We start from the raw sequence: 6667 nt of genomic DNA on the forward strand, positions 1-6667 counted from the left end.
TGAGTTTCTAATATTTGGATAGAAGTTTTGGGTGTATGTAGCAGAGACAGGAATCAAAGTCCTGCACTAAAACCCAGGCTTGCAAACCCAGCAGCAGGAATGCTGCCCAGCATTGCATGGTGGGCAGAGAGAGAAGGACTGGCCTCCACCTTCCATCCTCTCAGAACACCAGCGAAAGCCCTGCTCCCGGAGACCAGCCATTATCCCACGGCGGGTTACGGGTTCAGACAGGCAGGGGTACCTGTATTGTCAAACCAGGAACATCATCTTTCCAGGCGAAATAAAAATTCTGAGGCATAAGCAAGTAGAAGAAGCTGAGTCACAGGTACTATTCATGTTTTCAGATCACTCTGTAGAGCTCCACTTCTGCCCTCCAGCCCTGGGCTGGTCCTCACACCATGGAACACAGGAGGCCCAGACGCCAGTCGGGGAGGGCCACAGGATGAGAGTGTGGCTGCCCCCATGTTCCGCTGTGATCTCTCTGCATGCATCTCTGGGGATAAGGAGTGAGCTGGCTGAGCATCCTCCCATTTGCAAGCCCACTTCATGGAGGCGGGCACCTCAACCCTACAAGTACTCCCAAACCACCCCTCTGGCTTCCAGAAAGAGAGAAGCAAAAAAAAAAAAAAAGAACCAGAAAATGTAAAAGACATTGGAGAACAAAACAAGGATATATTTTATCATTCCCCTTCACAAGTACAGGATTGCCCGATTTTCAAAATAAAACAAATCATGTTATTTGGCCTTCTTCCCCTTCTGGTTGCTGTCTAATCTTTCAGCTCACTGCCAAGCTCCTCAAATGCAGGGTTCACACCCACTGCCTCCACTTCCTGTCCACTCATCCTTTTCTTAATACCTCTCTGCAGCCTGGATCTATCCTGAGACTGCAGAAGGCGCTTGCTCCAAGATAACCCGAGTTCCTCCTCTCCGCCTCCCTGACATTCAGTCTGTGTTTGGCATCTGACACCATAGCCACCTGCTCCTCTTGAAGAACTTCTTCTGGCTTCGAGGAAACTGCTGTTTTCTTGTGCTCCTTGCCTTCTCCGTGCTCTCCAGTCTGACAGCCATCCCCTGAGGCAGTTGGTCTCACGTACCAGCCCTGCCCACCAGCCCCATAATTCCAACTTCCTACAAGGATGCAAACCATCTTCATCAGATTCCTCACTGTTACCTCCAACTCCCCTGAACCAAATACTCTGTCCTCTTACTGCTTGTCTAAAAGCCTGCTCCCCTTTGCTGCTACTCCCATCCTTCCCAGGATCACACACTCATGAATCTTCCTTCCTCATTTCCTGCATCTGATCTGTCAGCAAGGCATTTGATTTCTTCCTTAGACACTACCATGTATAAAACAGCTAGTGGGAAACTGCTGTATAACACAGTGATATCAACTTGGTGCTCTGTGATGACCTAGAGAGGTTGGGGGGGAGAGGGGAGGCCAGGTGGAGGGAGGCTTAAGAGGCAGGGGAAATATATATACATATAGTTGATTCACTTTGTTGTACAGCAGAAACTAACACAACATTATAAAGCAATTATCAGTTCAGTTCAGTCGCTCAGTTGTGTCCAACTGTTTGCGACCCCATGAATTGCAGCACGCCAGGCCTCTCTGTCCATCACCAACTCCCGGAGTCTACCCAAACCCATGTCCATCGAGTCGGTGATGCCATCCAATCATCTCATCCTCTGTCGTCCCCTTCTCCTCCTGCCCCCAATCCTACCCAGCATTACGGTCTTTTCCAATGAGTCAACTCTCCGCATGAGGTGGCCAAAGTATTGGAGTTTCAGCTTCAACATCAATCCTTCCAATGAACACCCAGGATTGATCTCTTTTAGGATGGATTGATTGGATCTCCTTGTAGTCCAAGGGACTCTCAAGAGTCTTCTCCAACACCACAGTTCAAAAGCATCAATTCTTCGGCGCTCAGCTTTCTTCACCGTCCAACTCTCACATCCATACATGACCACTGGAAAAACCATAGCCTTGACTAGACGGACTTTTGTTGGCAAAGTGATGTCTCTGCTTTCAAATATGCTATCTAGGTTGGCCATAACGTTCCTTCCAAGGAGTAAGCGTCTTTTAATTTCATGGCTGCAATCACCATCAGCAGTGATTCTGGAGCCCAAAAAAATAAACTCTGATACTGTTTCCACTGTTTTCCCATCTATTTCCCATGAAGTGATGGGACCAGATGCCATGATCTTAGTTTTCTGAACGTTGAGCTTTAAGCCAACTTTTTCACTCTCCTCTTTCACTTTCATCAAGAGGCTCTTTAGTTCTTTTTCACTTTCTGTCATAAGGGTGGTGTCATCTGCATATCTGAGGTTATTGATATTTCTCCCGGCAATCTTGATTCCAGCTTGTGTTTCTTCCAGCCCAGCGTTTCTCATGATGTACCCTGCATATAAGTTAAACAAGCAGGGTGACAATATACAGCCTTGATGTACTCCTTTTCCTGTTTGGAACCAGTCTGTTGTTCCATGTCCAGTTCTAACTGTTGCTTCCTGACCTGCATACAGGTTTCTCAAGAGACAGGTCAGATGGTCTGATATTCCCATCTCTTTCAGAATTTTCCACAGTTTATTGTGATCCACACAGTCAAAGGCTTTGGCATAGTCAATAAAGCAGAAATAGATGTTTTTCTGGAACTCTCTTGCTTTTTTGATGATCCAGCGGATATTGGCAATTTGATCTCTGGTTCCTCTGCCTTTTCTAAAACCAGCTTGAACATCTGGAAGTTCACGGTTCACGTATTGCTGAAGCCTGGCTTGGAGAATTTTGAGCATTACTTTACTAGCATGTGAGATGAGTGCAATTGTGTGGTAGTTTGAGCATTCAAATTGAATATAATATATTCAATTATACCCCAATAAAAAATCAATTTTAAAAAAGGGAAAATTTTCCAGCCTCGCCCTTTCTTTCCTTTTTGCATCTGCTCTCCCCACTCTTCTCCTGACTTTGATGGTTATCCTGTCCTCATCTCTGGTCTCCTTGCCTCCAGCCTCTTCTCCCACAAAGGAAGAATGAGACAGGCTAGCAGCTGGGAGAGAGGCATTCCTGGTGAGTTCATCAAACAGTTTTGAGACTGGCTACAGATACAGCTCTGACTCTGTACCACAGGTGTTTTGCAGAGATGTATACATACCCACCCTGGAGGAGGGGATGACAACCCACTCCAGTATTCTTGTCTGGAGAATTCCATGGACAGGGGAGCCTGGCAAGCTACATCCATGGGGTCGCAGAGAGTCAGACACAACTGAGCAATTAGCACATACACACACACACACATGCCCAGGCACATGTGCTTGTGTTCACTCACCTGTGTTTATGTGGGAGTGGAGGTGGGGAGAAGGGTGACGGTCCCAGGGGGGCCTGCTGAAGGGGACTTCTGACCAAAAAACACAGAGAATACCTTTTCCCCTTGGGAAGGAGTGACTGATATCTCAGCCTCTTGGTTCCTCACTGAGAATTACCATCTACTATTAAATCCTATGGTCTGTCTATATCCTGGGCTGATTCAGGCCTGGCAGCCACAGGATACTGCCCCAGAGATGCCTGTGATCAGAGCAGAGGGCCTCGAGTGGAGGAGTGGGGGTCTATGTTGGGTCCCCAATTGGTGTCCGACACAGAGCAGGCAGGTGCTCAGCAGGTGCTGTGAGGGCTTTCTTTAGTTGCAGCGAGTGGGGGCTATTGTTTGTTTCAGTGTGTGGGCTTCTCATTGCGGTGGCTTCTCTAGCTGCAGAGCTCAGGTGATAGAGCATGAAGGCTTCAGTAGTTGTGGCAAATGGGCTTAGTTGCTGCATGGCTTGTGGGATCTTCCGGGACCAGGGATTGAACCCATGTCCCCTGCATTGGCAGGTGGGTTCCTAACCACTGGACAACCATGGAAGTCCTGATCTTAATAGCCCCTGACTATCCCCATGTTACAGATGATGAAATTGACTCAGGGAAGTTCCATAACTGACATCAATCACACAGCTGGGAAACAGAGGGGCTGCGTTTCAAAGTGGACCTTTGTGACCAACTCCAAAGCTTGCCAGGGTGCCCCTCGTAAGCTCCCTGAGGCCTCCAGCCTGGATCCAAACTATTCATGCCCCACCAAGCCTCTCTTTTAGTGAGTTGTGCCCCTCTAAAGACTCCCCAAGGGTAAGATCTACCTTTCCCAGCACCCCAAACTAAACAGGGCCAGCCTCAGCCCCGCCCCTCCCTTCCTTCCAGCTGTCCACTGTCTGTCGGAAAGCACAGACTCTGGATAAGGGGGTGGGGGCAGGGTGCAGAGGGGCGCAAAGATTTGGAAGCCAGAAGGAAGACAAAAGAATGACAAGAAGGAGCAGCTGTTTGTAAAGGGAAACCTGAGACAGGCACAAAGCTCAGGCCCTAAGCCCAGGCTCGTGTGGAGCCAGGGTAGGGGTCTCCCCAAGGTCAGAGACTCTGTGGGCAGGCAGATTGGAGTGCTGGGCCCCACTCCAGGGTGGGTCTCCCCTCCCATATGCGCAGACAACCCATGTCCCCTTCCTCTTCCTGGGCAAAGATCCCTGCCTCTTTCTGCCGCTCTCCTGCTCCCATCCCATGGGTATGGGGACTCCTTTCTTATTACCCTCTTTTCGTGCCGAGGTCTCCTTTAACTTGCCCTGGTGCACCCCTCCTCCTCCCATTCCTGGTAGTAATTTTAGCAACTTTTCCTCTGAACTCCCGCTGGCATGTTCACAGCAAATGGCCCCTGTTTGGGCCTGACACTTGATCCGGGTGGTGACAGAGCCCAGACAAAGCAGTCACAATGCTGGGGAGGGGAGGGCAGGGGAGACAGATTACCTTCCTTCCACTCCAGCCCTTATTTGGTCTACCTTGGTGAAGCTGTCCTCCCTCCAGCCCCTCTTTATTTATAGCATTTTGCTCTGCTCTCCTTTGTCTTATCTGCTATCACTCTAACACACCCTGCTCTCTCCCCACACACCCCCACACAGGGGCCCCCTGGCCCCTCGCTCCTCCCACCGGGAATGTATAAGTGAGCAAAGGCACTGGCTATAAGTTCAGGCCTGGATTTCACTTCTTCAAACAGTTAAGTAGAGCTGTGCAGAGGAAGGATCTTTATATTGGTCACTGTTACATCCTGATTGACTAACATAATGCGTGGCACATAGGTGTTCAGGAAACACTAGTTGAATGAAGGAGTCACCAAAGCTGCTGTCTTCAAACTGTAGCGAGTAGAAGGAAAAGAATCCTGATGGAGCTAAGTGTAGGTGCCAGAGGGCTGGAGAAAGAGTAGGGATATTTAAGGATGTCAGACCCTCCAATCTGGCTTCAAACTGGGGCACTGAGGCAGCAAGCCTAGAGGCAGGTGAGTTCTCTTCTCCCCTTCATAAGCTCTCTGAGGAGAACAGTAACACTGTAACACCAGTAGACCAGATCCCCCCAACTCAACAGGAGGGGAACAAAGTACCATTGATTTACTAAGTGTAGAAAAGGCTTCCCAGTTCCACGCCACAGACACTGGCCCATGATGAAGATACTGGTTTTGAAATGGCTCGGCTGGCTCCCAAGCATCCTTTGTGCATCTCAGTTGCCTGCATCTGTGTCTGAGCCCTGGGAACTCGGGGGGGGGGGGGGTAGGGGGGTAGCCACTTTAGCTTGGAAAGCTTGAGGGAGTGGATAAAAAGAAACTTTGCCCTTCATCACCAGTCCCTGAGGTCCCTACCAGTGGACCTAATCCCTCAGCACCTGGCAGGGCCTGGTCGGGGCCCCCAGAATTTGTTCTGCTGAGCAGTGCCTGTAGGGGCTGCCTCAGCGGCTGCACACCTTGGCACCGGGGAGCTGCAGCCGCACTGGCTGCCCAGCCCCTGCGTTTCATGGTCAGCCTCCCACTTGCCGGCTCCTGCCCAACTACTGCTGCCCAGACTGTGTCGTGGTTACCAAGCAGCCCCCACAGAGGCCCCCACCTGGATCACCCTTCCCTGCTGCACCCACCACACCTTCAAAATGCACCTGCGCCCCCTCCCCCTGCCTGCAGCTCTCCTTCCAAGGGGACGGATGGACGGTAATCAGATGGATCAGTCCGCATGCGCTGAAGAGCTGTAACTGGGAAAGAGGGGGAGCTTCAAATCAAACCACGCAGTGGTTGCCTGGACACGGAGCCAGTAAAGCTTAAACACGGGAGGAGAGCGGTATCAGCTATGTTCTATGCTCAGAGGCTCAGCCCCAACTCCCCTTGCTCCCCTCCTCTGTGGCTGCTCCTCAGGCCCTCGGTAAAGTGGGAGATCTTTCCAGTCCCTCTACCCACCTTGCCTGAACACCGATCTCACCAGAGCTGGAGAGAGGTCACCCCTACAGAACACAAGCAGGGTGCAGGCAGGCACAGCCCCTCCTAGATCACAGCAGCTGTGTTGTCTAGGCCCTGAGGTGGGGCATTTAGTGCCTGTGGTCAGGGCTAGGAAAACAGGCAGAAGTCTCCAATCCAGGACCATCCGGAACCAGCCCTCTGCACACAGTGGGTCCTGGGCTGCTCGGACCCCCAGCCCTCCTTCTCAGGCTCCTTCCCCAGGCTGGGCTCCATCCTCCATCTTCTGAGCTGCTCCCCACTCTCCTTGAATCTTGCTGCCCTGACTGGCTGCATGATCTCAGAAAAGACTTTTCCTCTCCCCATGAAGTGAAGGACTTGGACCCATCACT

The 6667-nt window shown here is 50.9% G+C and overlaps 1 long non-coding RNA gene across 1 annotated transcript; it reads right to left on the bottom strand.

The window, feature by feature from the left end:
• Window positions 1–652: 652 nt before the first annotated feature.
• Window positions 653–4469, bottom strand: LOC145512571 (uncharacterized). Its single transcript, XR_014058618.1, has 2 exons — window positions 3321–4469; window positions 653–2764 (listed from the first exon to the last, which is right to left on the bottom strand). It is a non-coding gene; the product is annotated as an uncharacterized LOC145512571 (long non-coding RNA).
• Between the last annotated feature and the right edge of the window lie 2198 nt (window positions 4470–6667).

Source organism: Giraffa tippelskirchi, chromosome 7, assembly GCF_054371585.1.
Source record: "Giraffa tippelskirchi isolate mGirTip1 chromosome 7, T2T-mGirTip1v1.2.pri, whole genome shotgun sequence".
Classification (NCBI taxonomy): domain Eukaryota; kingdom Metazoa; phylum Chordata; class Mammalia; order Artiodactyla; family Giraffidae; genus Giraffa; species Giraffa tippelskirchi.